Source organism: Prionailurus viverrinus, chromosome B3 (assembly GCF_022837055.1).
Source record: "Prionailurus viverrinus isolate Anna chromosome B3, UM_Priviv_1.0, whole genome shotgun sequence".
In the NCBI taxonomy this organism is placed as follows: domain Eukaryota; kingdom Metazoa; phylum Chordata; class Mammalia; order Carnivora; family Felidae; genus Prionailurus; species Prionailurus viverrinus.
Genome location: NC_062566.1, coordinates 2,539,877 through 2,559,930, shown reverse-complemented (window position 1 = coordinate 2,559,930; position 20,054 = coordinate 2,539,877).

The window sequence follows — 20,054 nt, the reverse complement described above, 5'->3', positions numbered from 1 at the left end:
TGCTACCTCGGGTGGCAGGTATGGGTATGTACAGAGAGGAGCTAGAGTAGTAGAAAGCACACATGAAGTGAAATATTTGCTTTGTGTGGTCTTCTCTATAGGGTCTCCAGGGAGCCTACTGGCAAGTCTTCATGGTATTCTGGTGTGAGTTAGGGGCATTTCTGTCACAAGGCACAGAAACCCCACCCAAATTGTCTTAAGCCCCAGAGAGAATTTAGCAACACATGTAACTGAAAGTTCAAAAGTTCAGGGCTAGTGCTAGCTTCAGGCATGGCTGGATACAGGCGCTCAGAGTATCACGAAAATTTGGCCTTCCATCTCTGCTTTCTCTGGATAAGATCCATTCTCAGAAGGGCTCTTCTGACAGTTACCACAAGATGACTACGGTGCCTCCAGCACCACATACTTCTAGGTTCAAGGCCTACAAGAAAGTGTGAGTCTACTTCCCCAGTACTGAAACAAATAAAAATCCTAGAGTTCAATCCGACTAGCCTGCCTTCAGTTATGTGCCAGTTCCTGAAGCAATTACTGTCAGCAGGGGAATGAAATGTACCCATTATTTAAGCCACAGCCTTATGCTCCACCCCTGGGGCTGGGGATGGAGTCTACTCAAAGTGGAAAGAGAGAGAGAAGTACACCCTCAGAGGAAAATGGGAAAATGCCATTACAAGAAAAACGGGGAATGGATGCTTGAGAAGCAAGTGACTTGTGGCCACTAGAGCAAGTAACCCAAACTGGACATACTGCTAACAGTGCATTTCCACTGCAGACATAAATCCACGTTGAAAAGAATTCCATCACCACTACTTTTGACACGTCGTAGCCTCCTCCCAAGAGCTGATTCTTACTCATCATTCTAACACCTGAAGCATAATACAGGATCCGCCTGGTAAACAGTAGGCTTAGCACCTGCTTCTTGAAATGAACTGAGTATCTGCAGTGGACATAGTACCATTAGCACTGTCTGCAACCTTTAAATAATTTCCCAAGCTCTCTTGTATCCGTTATCTAAAATCCCAGTAAAAATAGGCATTACTGGCCTTGTTTTATAGATGAGAAAACTGAAGATCAGTGAAGCTAAGAAACTTGTCAACTCTAAGTGACTTGCCCAGCTAGTGAGTATTGGAGCAGGATCTCACCCCAGGATTTCTCAGCCCAAAGTATGGGCTATTTCCCCTCCACAGTGTGGTCAGCCAGAGGACCAAAGACAGGACACAAGGGCCAGAGTTTGGGTCCCTGCCACCCCAGCCCAGACAGATTCAGACACGATAAACCACTTCCCCCCACCAAGCTGGCCAACAGGGCTTCCTTCCCTAGGGATGGTCCTGCTGCCATGTCATGTGGCCTGGGGACAGCAATAAATACTCAGCTGAACTCTGTAATGCCAAGTGACCTAATGGATCCTCTCTTAGTGCCCCCACCTCCTGCCACCCTTCAGGCCTCTACTGAGGCTGGGGCCAGGGCAAGGTTGAGTTATAAAGCCCATTTAGTGACATATAAAATCCAAAGGTTTGTTTCCTCAAGATTCCGCTGAGCACACATTTTTAAAATAATGACTCCAGCCACTGGAAAACATGTCTCTCCATTTGGTGACTGCCTTTGAAAGGACTGATATGCTTCTGAGCATTTGTTGACTTAATACTTACAAATTAAATTTAGAATTTTTACAGCATTGATATTAAATATGCGTCACCTATCTTGAACTGTATATAAAAGTGTTGATAAGAACTGTACGCATTTCCGAGTATTTACTTAATCTCCTAAATTAACCTTTGAATTTCTGCAAAGTGCCTCGCCAAGCAAGTCACTTTTTTTCCTCTTAATGTAGTACATAAAAATATGCACAAGAATTGCATTGTTTTTGAGCATTTATCTGCTTAATCAAAATTTGTGTGTTGGCGCATTCATTTAACTAATTGAAGGTTTTTAATTCTCAAGGAGGGTAAAGATGGCTAGCCAAATGTAAGAACTCTGAGCAACCACAGAGTAACTGCTTCTACAACCTTGGAGCAGCGAAATAAATGCTAACGCTGACACGAGGCGAGGCGGGGGAAGTGAAGGTGAGCAGAGGCCTGGGGGTGGAGGGGAGAAAACGAGAAACAGAAGAGAAGACACTGCAGAACTGCTAGACAACGAGATGTTCCATTGATAAGTATTGGTAAGTGTTACGGGCTAAACAAAAAGCATTTATGTCCTCTCCAAATTCATGTGTTGAAGTGGCACCCCCAGTGTGATGGTATGAGGAGGTGAGACCTTTGGGAGGTAATTAGGTGTAGATGGGGCCATGAGGATGGAGCCACCATGATGGCACTGGTGCCCTGATCAGAGGACAAACACACACCAGAGCATCTTCTCTCCACCCTATGAGGACACAGCGAGAAGGCCGCCATCTGCAAGTGAGAAAGAGGGCCCCTCACCAAGAACCAAATCTGCCAGCACATTGAACTTGTACTTCCCAGCCTCCAGAACTGTGAGAAATCAACGTCTATTGTTTAAGCTCCCAGTCTATGCTATTTTGTTATAGCGGCCTGAGCTATAATAAGCATGGTTGGGCCCAAGATAGGAAGTGTCTAACAAATAATGAGTGTCACAGTGAACTCAGACACTATTCACCTCTGACTCCCCCTGTTGCCCTCCATATTCAAAAGGACAGGTTCCTGGGTTTTTCTCAATGATCACAAACCCAAAAGAAAAAACTTTTCATAGAATTTCAAATCATGGAGAATAATATGCTCTTTCAAGACCTCGGTCATTGAGCTCATTAAGAGTTATATTTGAGGGATGCCTGGCTGGCTCACTTGGTAGAACATGTGATTCTTGATCTCAGGGTCATGAGTTCAAGCCCCATGTTGGGTGTGGAGTCTATTTAAAAAAAAAAAAGTTATATTTGAGAAGAATAAGATTAACCTTCACAATGAGGAAGATAAAAATAACATGGTTTTATTAATAGCAGGTGAGATCTGCTAGAATGAAGTATGTTTGTTATACTGGGTATGGCTCACTTCCCATCAGTCCCTGCCCCTAGAGCCATTCTCTACCCTTTGGGTCCTTCTGACAGACTTCCTGACTTCACTAGACTTGTAGAAAGGATGGCCTTGCATTCTGTCCAGGTCTGTGGGATTATACAACACATTGGACTTGGTGATTTGGATTGCCCTACCCAGATAATTTAGTTTCTCCAAGTGCTCCCCACCAACACACAACACACACACACACACACACACACACACACACACACACACACACCCTTAGCAACCTCAGTTCCTTCTCCTCTTCACTCCAGGAGATCCCATCCTGTTTGTATTCCAGGTAATGCTTGCTGTGATCCAAGGATTTAAGTGATTGAAGCACTATCAACCACAAGCACCAAGAGCACAAGCAGATTTATCAAGCCAATTCTTACCATTTTCACCATCATAACACTTGTGAACGATGTGAAGAACTTAAGCATGATAGAGTTTAACAAAACCCTCAAACTATTTTTCAGGGAAATAAGTAGGATATTATAGTAATTTATAATTATTCCATCAATGATTTTTTAATCAATATATAATTTTAGATCAGAGCTATAAATGTAGGCTAGAAGGGGTCTAGCTCACAGAAGTATTTCCATTAGCCTTCATAACATTTTTTTAAATATTGCAATTTTTTTCTACCTTGAAAATGAGATGATTTCACACTAAAGGAACAATCATCTGGGCTTCCAGTTAAGATGGAGAAGGTCAGGAAATACCATCACTCTTACCATAACAACGAGAAAACATCAGGTAAACCATAAAATCGTATCTTGTAAAACCAACAAAGAGCTAAGGATGCAAAGAAATCTAAATGAACTAAATTCTAAAGAGAGACAAGCCTTTAATAAGTGAACAGAGACTAGTGGCTGCTTTTATTCTTGGGGACATGGGCAGGCAGAGAAGCAAATCTGCAATAGATAGGGGTACTTTGCTGAATTAAGAGGAAATCGGATTAGCTCATAATGACCATAAAGCCTGGCATGATGGATTGGATTCTGACTGAGCCCTCACGTAGAGATGGCACTTGCTGTCCACCAATTCTCCCCCACAGGATGTTTGTCACATGCACAGCAGCATGTGATCTGGGCTGGAGAGCAGAGCAAGAATCTCCCACAGAATGAAAATGTGAAGGCAGGAAAGGAAATCAGAGAGAGAGCTTATGATCATTTACTATTTAGATCCCAAGGAGAAGCATCATCCCATTCTCAAGGCATTTGAAACCAATGGTGATTAAACCATTATTTTACTGCTGAAGGAAGAAAGGACATCGTGTTTCTGGGGATAAACCTTACTCACCTCAGTTTCTACTGTCTTTTTACACACAATATCTAGTTTGTGATCCAAAATTACAGTGAACACAAAAGAATGACAACTCTCAGCAACAGAAAAATGGTCAATAGAAGCAGACCTATAGATGACCTAGATAATGAAATTAACAGATAAGAATTTTTATAAACATTTTAAGAAACAAGTGTAAAGTATAAACATCATGGGTAATAAGATGAAGAATTTCATGAGAGAAACAGAAACTCTAAATAAGAATCAAGTGGAAATTTCAGACCTAAAAAAGATATATATATCTGAAATGAAATCACTTCATAATGGACTGAATAAAGTAGAGGAAAGGATCAGTAAACTCAAAAATAGGTCAATGAGAAAAATTACAAAACTGAAGCACAAAGAAAAAGAATTTTAAAAACAGAATATAGCATCAAAGTTCTACAGGGAAAAAAGAAAAAGACAGTGTATATAAATACAATTATACAAAAAGAAGTAGAAAGAGAGAATTGGAGAAAAAGAAGTATTTGAAGAAATAATGGCCAGAATTTTCCAAATTTTGTGATATATACCAACCTACAAATCCAGGAAGCTCAGTGAATCCCAAAGAGAGTAAATACAAATAGTACCATTAAGCAAGTTATAGTAAAACCAGTGAAAAATAAAGATGAGAGAAAATTTTAAAGTAGCCATAGAAAAAAGGGACATTAAGTTTAAAGGAATAACCATAAGATTTACAGCAAATGCCTCAACAATGTAAATACTGTTTACAGCAAACAATGGAATGCAAAAATAATAGGATGACATTGTTTAGACACCACAAGAAAAAATGGTCAATCTATAATTCTATATGCTGTGAAAACATTATTCAAAAATGAAAGCAAAATAAAGCCATTTTCAGAAAAACAAAAGAGAATATTCATCACCAGCAGATTGCACTAAAAAAAAATACTAAAGGACGCTCTTCAGGCTGAGAAACAGATGGAGGCCCAGATCTTCAGGAAGGAATAAAGAGTACAAAAAAAGGGTAAATATTGGCAGTCATATACTACATATATGCTTATTGAAAGCAAAGACATAATATCACTGAACTGTGGGGTTTATATCATGTCCAGATGTGAAATACATGAAAAATAGCACAGGGGCACCTGGGTGGCTCAGTGGGTTAAGCATCTGATTTTGGCTCAGGTTGTGATCTCACGGTTCATGAGTTCGAGGCCCACATCAGGCTCTGCGCTGACAGCTCAGAGCCTGGAGCCTGCTTCTGATTCTGTGACTCCCTCTCTCTCTCTGCCCATTCCCTGTTCATACTGTCTGTTTCTTTCTCAAAAATAAAATAAACATTAAAAAAAAAAAAGAAAAAATACCACAAATGGTGGGAGGTAAAGTAAAAAGAATCATACTTTCTAAGATTCTTGCATTATTAAATGTAATAATACTGATTATATATATTATTTATTAAATATGAAAAATTAAAGATGATTATTATAATTTCTACAACAGACATTTAAAATGAATATGAGACAGGCAACAACAGATGTTGGTGAGGATGCAGAGAAAGAGGATCTCTTTTGCATTGTTGGTGGGAATGCAAGCTGGTGCAGCCACTCTGGAAAACAGTATGGAGGTTCCTCAAAAAACTAAAAATAGAACTACCCTACAACCCAGCAACTGCACTACTAGGCATTTATCCAAGGGATACAGGTGTGCTGTTTCGAAGGGACACATGCACCCCCATGTTGATAGCAGCACTATCAACAATAGCCAAAGTATGGAAAGAGCCCAAATGTCCATCGATGCATGAATGGATAAAGAAGATGTGGTATATACATACAATGGAGTATTACTCGGCAATCAAAAAGAATGAAATCTTGCCATTTGCAACTCCGTGGATGAACTGGAGGGTATTATGCTAAGTGAAATTAGTCAGTCAGAGAAAGACAAAAATCAAATGACTTCACTCATATGAGGACTTGAAGAGACAAAACAGATGAACATAAGGGAAGGGAAACAAAAATAATATAAAAACAGAGAGGAGGACAAAACAGAAGAGACTCATAAATATGGATAACAAACTGAAGGTTCCTGGAGGTGTTGAGGGAGGGGGGATGGGCTAAATGGGTAAGGGACATTAAGGAATCTACTCCTGAAATCATTGCTTCACTATATAGTAATTTGGATGTAAATTTTAAAAAATAAAAAATAAAGTTAAATTTAAAAAATAATAAAATAAAATGAATATGAGAAAGTACAGTTTAAAATTCAAAAAAAGAATAAAATGGAATAGTTAAAAATGCTTGGTTAATTCAAAAGAAGGCTGAAAATGATGAACAAATATATAAGAAAGAAACGTCACACATATTAAAAGGGCAAACTTAAAGCTAGGTATAGCCTTAATTATACAAAATGTAAATACATGAAACACTTCAATTTAAAAAAAAAAAGAATGTCTAGATAAAGAATCAAGCTCAAATTATTCCATTTACAAGAGACAAACTTTAAATATAAGGACATAGTTTGAATGTAAAAGGATGAAAAAAGACATGCCATATAGAGGTTAATCAGAAGAAAGCTGGTATAGTTGTATTCATATCAGACCAATAGATTTCAAAACATGGAGTATCGCTAGGAGTAATAGGAACATGTTATAATGATAAAAGTGTCCACTTATCAGTTAGACTTAACAATCATTAATGCATGTGCACCTAATAAGAGAGCTTCAAATTATATGAAGCAAAACCTCACATATATAAAAGGAGAAATAAACAATCCACAATCATAGATGAATATTTTCATAGAATAACTAGTCAAAAAGTCAAGAAGTATAAAGATTTGGAGCACCTGGGTGGCTCAGTCAGTTAAGCATCTGACTGCGGCTCAGGTCATGACTTCACAGTTCATGGGTGCAAGCCCCATCTTGGGCTCTGTGCAGACAGCTCAGAGCCTGGAGCCTGCTTCAGATTCTGTGTCTCCCTCGCTCTGCCCCTCCCCGCCCCTCTCTCAAAAAAAAATAAACATTAAAAAAATTCTAAAAAAAAAGTATAAAGATTTGAAAATATTATCAACTACTTGACCTAATGAATATCACAGAAAACAATATTCAACACTACAGAATATAACTTTTGTTAAATTCATATGGAACAGTCACCAAAATAACTATATGCTGGGACATATATCAAGTTTTGATAAGCCTCAAAGGGTTAAAATCATACAGAGTATGTTTTATGACCACAGTGGATTAAAATAGAAATCATTAACAAAACAAAACCTAAAATATATAAATATGTAGGAATTAAGTAGCACTCTTTAAAACCACAATAATAACAACTCCAAGAATCAAAGAATAAATTTTCAAGGAAATGAGAAAATATTTTGAACTGAAAATACAGCATACTAAAATCTGTGGGATTCAGGTAAAGCAACATTTAGAGGAAAATGTATAGCTTTAAAGGCATCTATTAGGAAAGAATGAAGATGTATAGATCAATGGTCAATGATTCTACCTCAAAAAGCTTTAAAAAAAATCAACCCGAATAGAAGGAAGAAAATAAACGAGCAAAAATTCAATGAAATAGAAAAGAGGAAAATAACAGAGAAGTCCAACAAAGCAAAAATGTATGTTATTTGAAATTAATAAAATTGGTTAATGTTTACCAAGAAGGAGATAAAAACACAATACCAGTATTAGGTATAAAAAGGAGAGTATTATGATAGATCCTTAAGATGTTGAAAAGATAATAGGAGGATACAATTAAGAACTTTATCTTAATAAATTTGACAACTTAGAAGAAATAAAAAATATCCTTTGAAAACACTATGTTATGAAACTCATCCAAAAAGAAACAGAAAATCCCATATTTGTTAGTTGAATTTGTAGTTAAAACCCTTATACAAATTAAACTTCAGGCCCAGATGGCTTCACTGAGGGATTCTTTTCTTCCTTTTTGGGGGGAGTGGGGGGAGAGAAAGAGTGCAAGTTGAGAGGGGGAGCAGAGGGAGAGAGAGAGACAGAGACAGAGAATCTCAAGTAGGCTCCACACTCAGCGTGAAGCCTGACACTAGGCTCAATGGAGGGCTCGACGCAGGGCTCTATAATATGGGAACATGACCTGAGCTGAAATCAAGAGTCGGTCACTCAACCAATTGAGCCACCCAGGCGCCCCTTCACTGATAGATTCTACCAAACATTTAAGGAACGAAATAATAACACTATGAAGAATGTGAAAAGGTAAGCAACAGACTGGGAGAAAATATTCGCAGCACACATATCTGACGAAAGGCTTGTACTCAAAATATATGAAGAATAGAGAACAAATATATATAATACATAAATGCATATATAACATAATAATAACTCATCCCGATTTAAAAAAGAGAAAAGGGAATTGAAAAGGAACTTCATAAAAGAAAACACTGAGTGGCCAATAGATACATGTAAAGGTGCTCAATATCGTTATTCATCACGGAAATGCAAATTAAAACCATAATGAGGTACCACTCTACACCCACTGGAACAGCCAAAAGTGCTGGTGAGGATGTCGAGCCACTAGAACTTTCATACACTGCTAATGAGAATGTAAGTTGATATAAATTTTATGGAAAACTGTCCATTTCTAACAAAGTTTCATAGACCTATTTAATGTCCTAGCAATTCCTCTATGTAGATACATATTAATATATATATATTAATATATGTACATATATACATATGTACAAATGTCCATATACAGAGCACATATGTGCAGAAAAAAGACTTATACATGAAGGTTCATAAGCAGTTGTATTCACAACAGGCAAGAAGTAAAAACAATCCAAATATCCCTCAATAAGAGCATGAATAAATAAAATATGACATTTGGTACTACCCAGCAATAAAAGGAATGAACTACTGATAACATGCAAGATGGACAATCTCAAAAGTATTATATTGAGAAGCCACATACTGTTAAGATTTTATTCATAGGAAGTTCAATATAAGACAAAACTAACTTATGGATATAGAAGTCAGTGGTCACCTTTGGTGGAAAATAGGAAACTATTGACTTGGAAAGGAGCATAAGAGAACTTTCTGAGAGATGGAAATGTTCCCTATCTTTATATGGATGGAGGTTACAAATGTAAAATGTATACATATGTAAGAATTCATTAAAATTTGTGCATTTTCAGGAAAAAAACAGTCTCTTCAACAAATGGCATTGGGAAAACTGGACAGCCACATGCAAAAGAATGAAACGAGACCACTTTCTTTCACCATACACAAAAATAAATCAAAAATGGATTAAAGACCTAAGGTGAGACCTGAAACTCAGCACCAAAAAAATCTAAATAATCCAATTTAAAAATTGGCAGAAGACACAAACAGACATTTCTCCAAAGAAGACATCCAGATAGTCAATAGACACCTGAAAATATTCTCAGCATGACTCATCATCAGGGAAATGCAAATCAAAACCATGAGATATCACCTCACACCTACCATAATGGCTAAAATCTACAACACAAGAAACAACAGGTGTTGGCGAGGATGTGGAGAGAAAGGAACCCTTGTGCACTGTTGGTGGGAATGCAAACTGGTGCAGCCACTCAGGAGAACAGTATGGAGGTTCCTCAAAACATTAAAAGTAGAACTACCCTATGATCCAGTAACCACACTACTGGGTATGATTTTTTACACAAAAAATACAAAAACACTCATTCAGAGGGTTACATGCACCCCAATGTTTATCGCAGCATTATTTACAAGAGCCAAACTAAGGAAGCTGCCCAAGTGTCCCCTGATAGATAAATGGATAAAGAAGATGTGGTTTCTATATACAATGGAATACTACACAGCCATAAATAAGAATGAAATCTTGCCATTTGCAGCAACATGAATGGGGCTATAGAGTATTATGCTAAGCAAAACAGGTCATATGTGGAATTTAAGAAACAAACCAAATGAGCAAAGAAAAAAATAAGAGACAGACCAAGAAACGCATCTTATCAGGGAACAAACGGATAGTCACCAGAGGGGAGGTGAGCAGGGGGATGGCTGAAATAGATGATGGGGATAAAAGAGCATACTTATCATGACGAAAAAATTAAAATTAAAAAGTACAAAATTAATCATAAAAATTGTTCACTTTATTGTATATAAACTATGTCTCAAAAGCAAAACCCAGCATACATCTGGTTTCTTTTGAAAGCATGTGAAAATCTGGCAACACGGAGCCCACACTTGGCCACAGTTGGTTGAGGGAGTGCACCTGCCGCTTCACCACAGACCCCACCACTCTCTATTGCACACCCCCAACACATCACACTCACTTCCACTACCCACTGGGCCCAGATCCAGGCACCTTAGCACACAAGTTCAGGAGGGGAGCCTGGATGAGGACACCACAGCCACCACCCACCCAGACTGCCAGCGAGCAGGCTACTCAGACTCTAGTTGTTGTTCTGCCTGGTATTTGGAAGTAGGTCTCCTTCCTTCATACGGAGCCAACAATTCAATGGGGGCAGGAAGCCTCTAAAGGGAGAACCTGAACTTCTGAATAATAAAGACTGCTCAAGCAATTAATTGGAGAAATTAAAGAAATGTGACAGTATTTTCATTCCAACCTCGTGAAGCAGTTCGTATGGACTGCATTTTTCAGTCATTTCAGCAAATCATGCACAAACTCTGTTTTAAGAGAAATGCGCACTCCCTGTAGCCCAGTTCAACCTCCAGACACAGAGCTCCGTCTTTGTCTAGTGGGTGTGCTGGGGAACACTACGGGCAGGAAGTCGGACGAGGAAGACAGTGGTGGGCCCGGGCATCAAGTCCACAAGCCAGAGTCACTCAGCCCATTGGCCGGGCACCTCTTGGTTGCAGACTTGTGATATTCGACTAATTCGCCGACTGGTCTGGCCCAGGCTTGACCTATCAGAACAGATTTTGGCCAAGTGATGGGAACTCTTTTAGTTAATGGGCCTGTGGGAGGTCTGGGAGGAGCCTGAGGGAGAGGCCAGAGCTAACAGATCAGGAGGAGTTCTCTTAAGGCAGGGTCTATTTACCAGCCGGTATGAAATTTTTCTAGTATTTATTAACCAAGCTTATCACACCAGTGGTGCCGGGCCGGGGCTGTGCTGTGACCAGCTCCCGTCACCTCCAGAGAGCCAGAAATGGGCACCTCTTCCCAATTCCCCATTCAGTGACACCACAGTGGCGGCTCAACACCGGCCACAGTGGGAGTGTTTACACCACGGAAATCGGCGAGTAGTACCCACCGACTGCCCACACCTCCAAACACCTGTTGGCCAGCACGTTGCTGGGACTAAGTATCAGCTACAACCCCACACTCGGGACAGTCTCTGGACTCACGGACCCTGGTGCCAGGCAATCTTCCAAGTGCTTTAAATATATACTTTCACTTACCTCACAGCAACCCCACGGGTATGTCCTATTTGGATTCCCATTGTGCAGATGAAGAACGGAGGTGCAGAGAAGTCAAACGACTTGCCCAAGGGCGCTCAGCTACTGACTGAAACACAGCTGAGTTCAAACCTGACCGTTTGGAGCCAGAGTCTATAGGCCTCACCTGTACGTGACACGCCCTCCTTCACTTCTTCTTCCCTCAAAAGCTTAAGTGGGCTCTGGGCCTTCGGTCAGCCATGGAAGCAGAGCCCAAATTACTAGCTCTAGAAAATCTGACTTCCCACTCCTCACAGGCGGGGAAAGCCCAGGCCTCCGGAAGTACACTCCATTCCTCAAGCTGCACCCCTTAAGAAGGCTGGGAGATATTTGCATCCAATTGAGAAAAATCCCCCTCCGACCTCCCCAACCCCAGAAATGTGCCCAATGATCCCTTCTAAAATGAGTTTCCACTGCACACACAGGTGGACCATCCACACGCAGTATTACAGGCAATGAATGGGTATCCACATCCCTGCCTGAGCTCCAGCTGCCCCGTTCCTGCCTTCCCCCCCACCAACTCAGGTACTGGGTTGGAAAATCCTGGCCTGGCCTTGGGCACTACGATCTTGTCCAGCCCTGGCCCCAGCCCTGCGTGGGGACCTGAGAAGGTTTCTGGGAATTCTGGCTAATGGCGCCAAGACCAGATGGCCAGGGAGATTACTACAATTTGATTTCCACAAAATCCATAAACTTGGATGAGCTAATGTTCCTTCATATGCCTTATCTTGTAATCCCAGGGAAAGCTGTGCAGAGCCATGAGTCTGGCTCCTCTCTACCTCCACAGGCCGTGGTGTGCTGGGTAATCCCTGCTCTCCTGGGAGGGGGTCATGAAGGCCAAAGAGCCCTGCCAGGGGGCTGAGGAAAGCCCATCACCATGGTCATGCTGGCTCTTCTGAGCCTGGAATTTGAGGACAAGAGGGGAAGACCTAGGTTCTCAGAGGCTGCCAGGAGGTCCTGGATCTCATGCTGAGGCCTGGCAGACTCCACATGGTGTCTAAACAAAAGCCCCAGGGGTCTCTGGCCTTTGCCTCTGGCCCTGTGTGAGGCTCAAGACAAGAGACTCCTCCTCTGGGCCTCACGACTCTAAGCGTCAAAGAGCTCACCGGCTTCGCCCACTGCCATGTGAGAGTCCGGCCAGCGCCACCTCCTGTCACATGTCAGGAGCTGCTCACCAGCCAGAACCACTCGAGGCTGCCCTGAGGCACGCGACCACCTTATTAACTGTGCCCAGTTCCCAGGGGTGGCCCTCGCAGCTCCTAAGGACTTGGATTGGAGCCCCAGCTCTGCCACTTCCCAGGTGTGTGACAAGGGTCGTGCCACTTTGCATCCCCAGCTCTCAGCTCCCCTCGTCTGTCAATTAGGAATATTGACACGGCCCTGCCTTCCTCAGGCACATTGTAAAGCCCACATAATTGTTTGGAACAAGAGTTCCCACAAACTCTTCGTAATTCTGCCTAATGTTCCTAAATTCCTCATGAGCTCACTCAAATGTGTTAATGCCTTAGTTGGTGACTTCTGCCTCACCATATCATTGCATGTTTGCCTTGGCCTTCAGTGCTTTAAGTCAATTTGCAACAGGCAGATGGCTACTCAGAGGCACTCACACACAGGGAGGCTCAGCGGAAGGACACCTCGGGCTTTTGGCCCCCAGAGTCCGGGGCTGTGTATGCATTTGCGTGTAGAGCCTCCCTGTGGACAATGCATGTACTGCCTGGGACCCACCCCAATCACCAACACCTAACCACCAGCCCGTGGCAACCCGAGCAGCATCATGAATCCAACCTCCTTATGTTGCAGATGGGAAAGCCGAGGTTTGCATGGAGGCATATTACTTGTTCAAGGTCAGGCAGTTCTTTTGACAAGTTGTAGACAGGAGTTAAGTGATGGGTGACAGTTCCTCATGATTCCATAAGCAAGGAAGCTAAAACAAAGAACACCCTGCCCCAGTTTCAGAACTAGGAATTTAGATTTGGGGGTCGGTGCACCCAAAGCATTAGAGAAAGAGAGACACCTCCATCCTCTCTATTTATCACAGGCACTGAGAGTCCCCTTGTTTCTGAAACCAGGTCTAGCCTGCTGATGCAAAATCTGGTTACACACTAGGCTCCTTGAAAGTTTCCATGACTCCACTCTCCAAATGGGCCCTGGCTGAGATATCCTGGATCCCATGAGACCGGGCTCACTGCTGTCATTTGTGATCGCCCAGAGAGGGCTGAAGATGCCCCTGAGCCACTTAGTTCAGGGATACAACATGCTCTGTCCCACAAAAAATCCTGGAACAGGGAGGAGGGGCCACCATGCTCATTCATTCAACAAATACTGAACACCTACTCCGTGCCAGGATTTGATCCAACAAAGATCTGAGCACAGTTAGAAGAAAATCTGTTGGCCACAGCAGAGAAAATCCTAACATGTGGACACCAGCCGAGTAGCCATCGGGTCCAGGTAGGGAAAAGTCGCCCGTGCCAGGTAGTTCAGAAGAGGGACTGTAATACAGGTGACTACTGACACAAGTGTTTGGAAAGACTGAACAAAAACAGAGGAGGGTGAAGCCACCCAGAGATGAGTGGAGGAACACGGGAAGGAAGGGGTGCTGTCTAGAGTCTTGGCCATCCTGCAGGAACTGGGATCAACAAGGAGGCTACTGGTGGGAAGGAGTCCACAGAAGTGATGCTGGGAATACCACCAAGGCAAAGAATATGGAGAAATACGTGGCCCTCCCCTTTACCCTCCCATCTCTCACCAGTACCTCCTACTGGACAAACCCAACTGGAACCCAGTGGCAAGAAGGCTTGGAAGATGCAATTTTCAGGGGCAGCACCTGCCTCGATGCACATGAGCGCATGCGTGTGTGCAGGCGCGCGCACGCATGCAAACACACACACACACACACACACACACACACACACACACACACACTGTAGAGCACAGCAGGGAAAGGGTGAGGAGCAGATCTGAGAGCAACAGGCAAATGACCCGAACAAGCATGTGAGGTGAATACTCAAGTCTGTGTGTGATGTGAATGCTCAAAAATGTGCATGTCATTATCAGTTTCAAAGGTGCGTGTGTGCATGTGTGTAGAGTGTGTGTGTGTGTTTTAGTGTGACTGTTTGAGGGTGTGTGTGCATCAGATGGATTTCAACGTTTTGTATAATGTGTGATAGAAGCAAGCATCCAAGGGTTTGTGTGTGATGTGAACATTCAAGAGTATGTGTATGTGTGATAAGAATATTTAAAGCTCTTGGGTGTGTGTGTGTGTGTGTGTGTGTGTGTGTGCGTGTGCTGTGAACACTCAAAGCTGTGTGTATGTGTGATGTGAATCCTGAAAGCTGTGTGGCATGATGTTCAAGGGTGTGGTGTGTGTGGCTGTGTGAGAGACTGGTGAGAAGTGGGGACAGGAAGGAGGAAGTGTACAGAAATGTTCTCAATGGACATGGGAGGAAATGTGGCCGTGTGTCTTTGTCGGGGATGGATATGCATGCAAAAATTTTCATTGTCCTGTATGCACACAAAAAGGCTAGGAGGACAGTGTTCGGAGAAGGATGTATATGAGGTGGGACTAGAGGACACGTAATTTTTTTTTAGCAAAAAATAATTCTTAATTCATTGATGGAACCACACAGCTCAGTGAAGCTTTGGGACCTGCTTTCTGCCAGTTTGTGTGCCACACATAAAATCTACAATCATCGCTACAGTCGCCCCATAGTCTTAGAGGCTGAGGCCAGAATTACCTTAATCACTTAAGCACTCCCATTGCTGGCTTAAGAACTTTTCCAAAACACAAATCTCGCTTCTTAAAAAAGAAACGAAAAGAGAAGAAAAGAAAAGAAAAGAAAAGAAAAGAAAAGAAAAGAAAAAGAAAAAATAAAGTGCTAATTTGTCAGCTTTAAGGCCAAGCCTCTTTGGGGTATGAGTTAAAACACAAGTTTTGTTGTTTAATAATGAGTCACTGCCCAGGAGATTGCGCAGGGAGCTACGGAAACAATTGCGAACCAAATAAATACGATGGAACCACACCATATGCACCTTTGACTTTTGAAAATTAAAATTACTGGGGCTCAGTCAGTTGAGTGTCCAACTTCAGCTCAGGTCATAATCTCACAGCTCGTGGGTTCGAGCCCCACATCAGGCTCTGTGCTGACAGCTCTGGAGTGAGACTGAGATGGGTGAGGAAACACCACCTTGGATCCTGAATGCCTAACTTTGTGGGAGCACCTCCTGATGACTGAATGTGAGTCTCAATCCCTTTTGTGTTCTTCCAAATTGCCCCAATTTGGGCCTCTCCTCAGGAGACATACACTAGACTCAATTTCCCGTTGGCGACAGGTACAGGAGTCCTAGGATTTTATTTGATCTAGCCCCTAAACACAAGCCATTGGGCAATCTTAAGCTCAACCAAATCAACCATAATTGATTCCATCACTGGAAGAAACACTAGCCGTGTTCGATTCCCCTAATGTGACCTCTTTCTAAAGGATAGTTCAACAGGAACTTTGTCCATGATTTGTGCACTGACTTTACAGTTCCAGCCCCCAGGATGGATGTGGCTTCACTGTAATAAGAGATCATGGAACCCATTCTCCTGCCTGGCAGGATGGAAGTAATGAACATCCTTCCAACAATGCAACTCTTAAGCTGTCTTTACGACACTGTAAGATAACACCCACATGTACTGCCCTCCAGACCCACAGAACTTTAGGGCCTCTGTGGGCACCTGCTCGCTACTCCCTCCCCCACCCCAGCTCACATGCCTTTATTCTTCAGGCCTCAGCTTCATCGCGTGTGGCCCGGATGCCCTCCCTGCCCCAGACCAGGCTGGGTAAAAACCACTTGTGGTCCCATGGCAGTTTCCCTTCGCTGGTGGATGAGTCGGCTTCCTGAACCCCACCCGCAGCACTAAACCATCAAGAAAACGTTGGCCAAGAGTATTTTGATCAACATTTTATTCCCGGTGCTTGGCAAACCACCTCCTCCAGAATTATTTGTTGAACGGTCACTGGAATGTTTCAGGAATTCACTTTGATGTTTAATAAGGCTAAATGTCAAGGAACTCTTCTCATGTTGTAGTCTCCCTGAAATTCCTCCTCCTGCATTTCAAGCTCACCACCTCCAATCCAAAGGAGACTGATCACCTTCCCTTGTAGAAGTAGCATGCAAACTTGAGGACCGTGACTCTTGTCATTCTCCGAGTTCAGTGGCTTCAACCTCTGCAGTCTCATTGTTCTCAACTCCAAATCCTTTCCATATTCTCCCAAACTACACCAGTTCAGGCCTTTCCAGGGCTCCATGGGTCTGCAGCAGACTGCCCCTGGGCCACAGGTGCGGGAACTAGATGACGCAAAGGTAACTGTCTAGGCAGCATGGCTGTGGGTTCAATCATGGCTCCACCACACATTGGCTACGAGACCTTCACAGAGTCCCTTCACCTCCCCAAGCTTTTCTGCTGATCAAAACGTGGTGAGAATACAAGTTGCCACGTAGGGGTGGGTGACAGGAGAATCCAGTGAGGCAGAGTGGGAGAACATGCCCCACATCTGTGCTGGCCGGTTGCATGTCAGCTTGAGGCTACCCCCCTGATCCCAGGGGACATGGCACTGGCGGTTCTGCAGAGCCTGGGCAAGGAGCCTCTCCCAGGTAGTGGCCTAAGGCCAGGCGCAGGGAGATTGAGGGACAAAATGGTTGTCAAGCAAATTCTGCCACCTTGTGGTGCTCATGCAGAAGATCCAACCCCAGCTGAATCCCAAAGCCCTGCCTTACTCCTCTTCCCCTCCACCCACTCCACCTCTCCTCAGCCCCATCTACCCCAAGACTTCCTGACCTGGAGGTGTCCTCCCAAACCCTGTACTTCCAGGATGTTCCCAATTTCGTCCACCAGTCCTGTTGTCCTCAATGGTCCTCATCTGACTGTACTATGGCCATTTTCCCCCTTCTGGGCCAAAGGAGAACCCGGGGGTCTCTCCCCCCTCCCCTCCCCTCAGTCCCTTCTTCAACCGCACAGCAGCTACTTGGGGCCTGGGTATCTGATTCCTCAGCAACTAGTGGTGTGTCTGTACTGCCGGATCCCCCAAACAAAACCTGCTGCTGTCTCCTTCAGCCCATCTGAGGGTGACTTGAGACAAGGTAGCTGCTGTGTGTGTGTGTGTGTGTGTGTGTGTGTGTGTGTGCGCGCGCACGCGCGCGCACCTATCCCCTGCTCTGGACTAGTGCCTCCCTGGCTGTCCCCAGCCCGACTCACAGGGCACCTCCAGCTTCAGGCCCTGGGCTGTGGCAGTGATTCAGCTGTCTGGACCTATCCCTGAGCCTGTGTATCCGGGACACCTCTCCTGGAAACAAGAGCAATTCCCCCCCCCTTCACTTCCTGTGGTCTGAAGCACTGACATTCCAAGGTGGGGTGGGGGGGTGGGGGTGGTGACTGACAGCCTGCAGTGACAGGTTATCCCCCAGGCTTCCAGGAAACGCAGCGAAGGGGGGTACAAGGCCACCCCAAGATTTTAGGCAAACGGCCTCTATCTTGCTGTGTGTGCTTGCAGCTTAGTGACCCGTGAGCTCTTAATAACTGGGTTGCTGACCTTTTAAGCTGTGTTTTCTCCCTGCTGGGGTAAGAGGATGGGCCCCCAAGTCCACTCTTGTTGGTGCCCCACAGGCCAGCGCCTAGCAATAGCTCCGGATTTCCTGGCCCGGGTGGGACAGTGCTGGCATGCCCAACCAGACACATGTGCGACCCACCCAATTTGAAAAGGGCTACTGGAATCCATTAATCTCCAATTTCCCATGTCCCTTTCCAAACAGGTCAGAAACGCTTGGTTGCCACAAGGTAGCACCTGGACAAGGTGGGAAATGGGAGCTACAAAAGCTAAAGAGGACACAGGGGGCTCCAGAGAATTCAGGAGCCTAAATACACTGGAAAGGGGAAACATTCTTACTTAGTGTTTAAGAGCCGTGCGCAGTGCTAAGTATTTTCACATGAAGTATCACATTACCTGAGAAATAATACCGTCTTCCTCTGACAGATGAGAAAGGTAAAGTCAAGAGAACTTAAGAACTAGCTTGGTGCACAGATCGGAGTTCAGACTCTGATCCCACGATGCACTAGTGAGTCACGCTACACACATTAACCAGCCCCTTGGAGTCTCCTTCCTCATCTATAAACCAGGGATAATGACGCCTGCCCTACTGGTTTAGACAGAAACGGATGCTGTAGGTACAGACACTAGATCGGTTTCTCCACTCTGTCAACAGAGACTTGTGTAGACTTCAGGATGGAGCAAGCCAGCCTAGCTGAGACAACGTCCTTTCAAACAGGGTCCAGGGGCGCCTGGGTGGCTCAGTCGGTTGGGTGTCCGACTCCTGATATTGGCTCAGGCTGAGCTGTGATCTCACGGTTGTGATACGCAGCCTGATTGGGATTCTCCCCCTCTCTCTCGGTCCCTCTCCTGCTCATGTGTGCAACGCTCGCTCTCTCTCACAAAATAAACATTTTAAAAATGAAATAGGGTCGAGGTGCAGGCCCGTCCTCATGGGAGGAACTGGGAACTTTCTGCCAGCTACAAGCCCTCAGCGGTGACTTCACTTACTCATCACCCCATTCTTCACTTTGAAAAGAACCAATTCAATCTCTCATTTGCATATTAACCCAAGTAATCCCAGCTAACCTAGCATTAATCCCTGTTTTGCATAAAGGACCTGATGGAGAGCTGTACTTGTGACCTTTCCCCTTTTTCACTTTGCCCCTCTGTCTTCCTCAGGACACAGTCAGGTTTTTGACCTGAGACTGTGTATCCCAAGTTGCAGAACTAATTGCCCAAATAAAATGCCTGTTTGCTTAAATTTTCAATGAATTCCTTCTTGGCTGACACTTGCCTCAGGTCAAAGGACAAATCCAAACCCAGGTTTCCTGACCCCCAGGAGGAAGTTCAACACTTAAGGGGAAGGAGGCTGATTCACTTAAAATATATTTTTTTAAGTGTGGCCATGAGGCAGTCCCTGTCCTGGGATTTGGAAGTTCGGTTAGGTGTTGGAGCCAGACATACAACTCCTTGTCCTATAAAGTGCTAAGTACAGAAGCAGGAAAGGCACAGGAGGAACTTACTCGTGACGATAAATTACCAGGAAAACAAGTTTATAAGAGTGGTAATATTTCCTCCATAGAACCAGCAAAGGTAAACAAAAATGAAGTGACTGGAAATCACTTGGGGAGCAATGACCAGGTCGGGGCTCAACTTCCAGAGGGGCTTCTAAGGGCGTTCTCACTTCTAAGTGGCATTTTCTTCTAAGGGTGCACAAACATACCTCAAACTGCAACTCCTAACCCCCAAAACCCACAG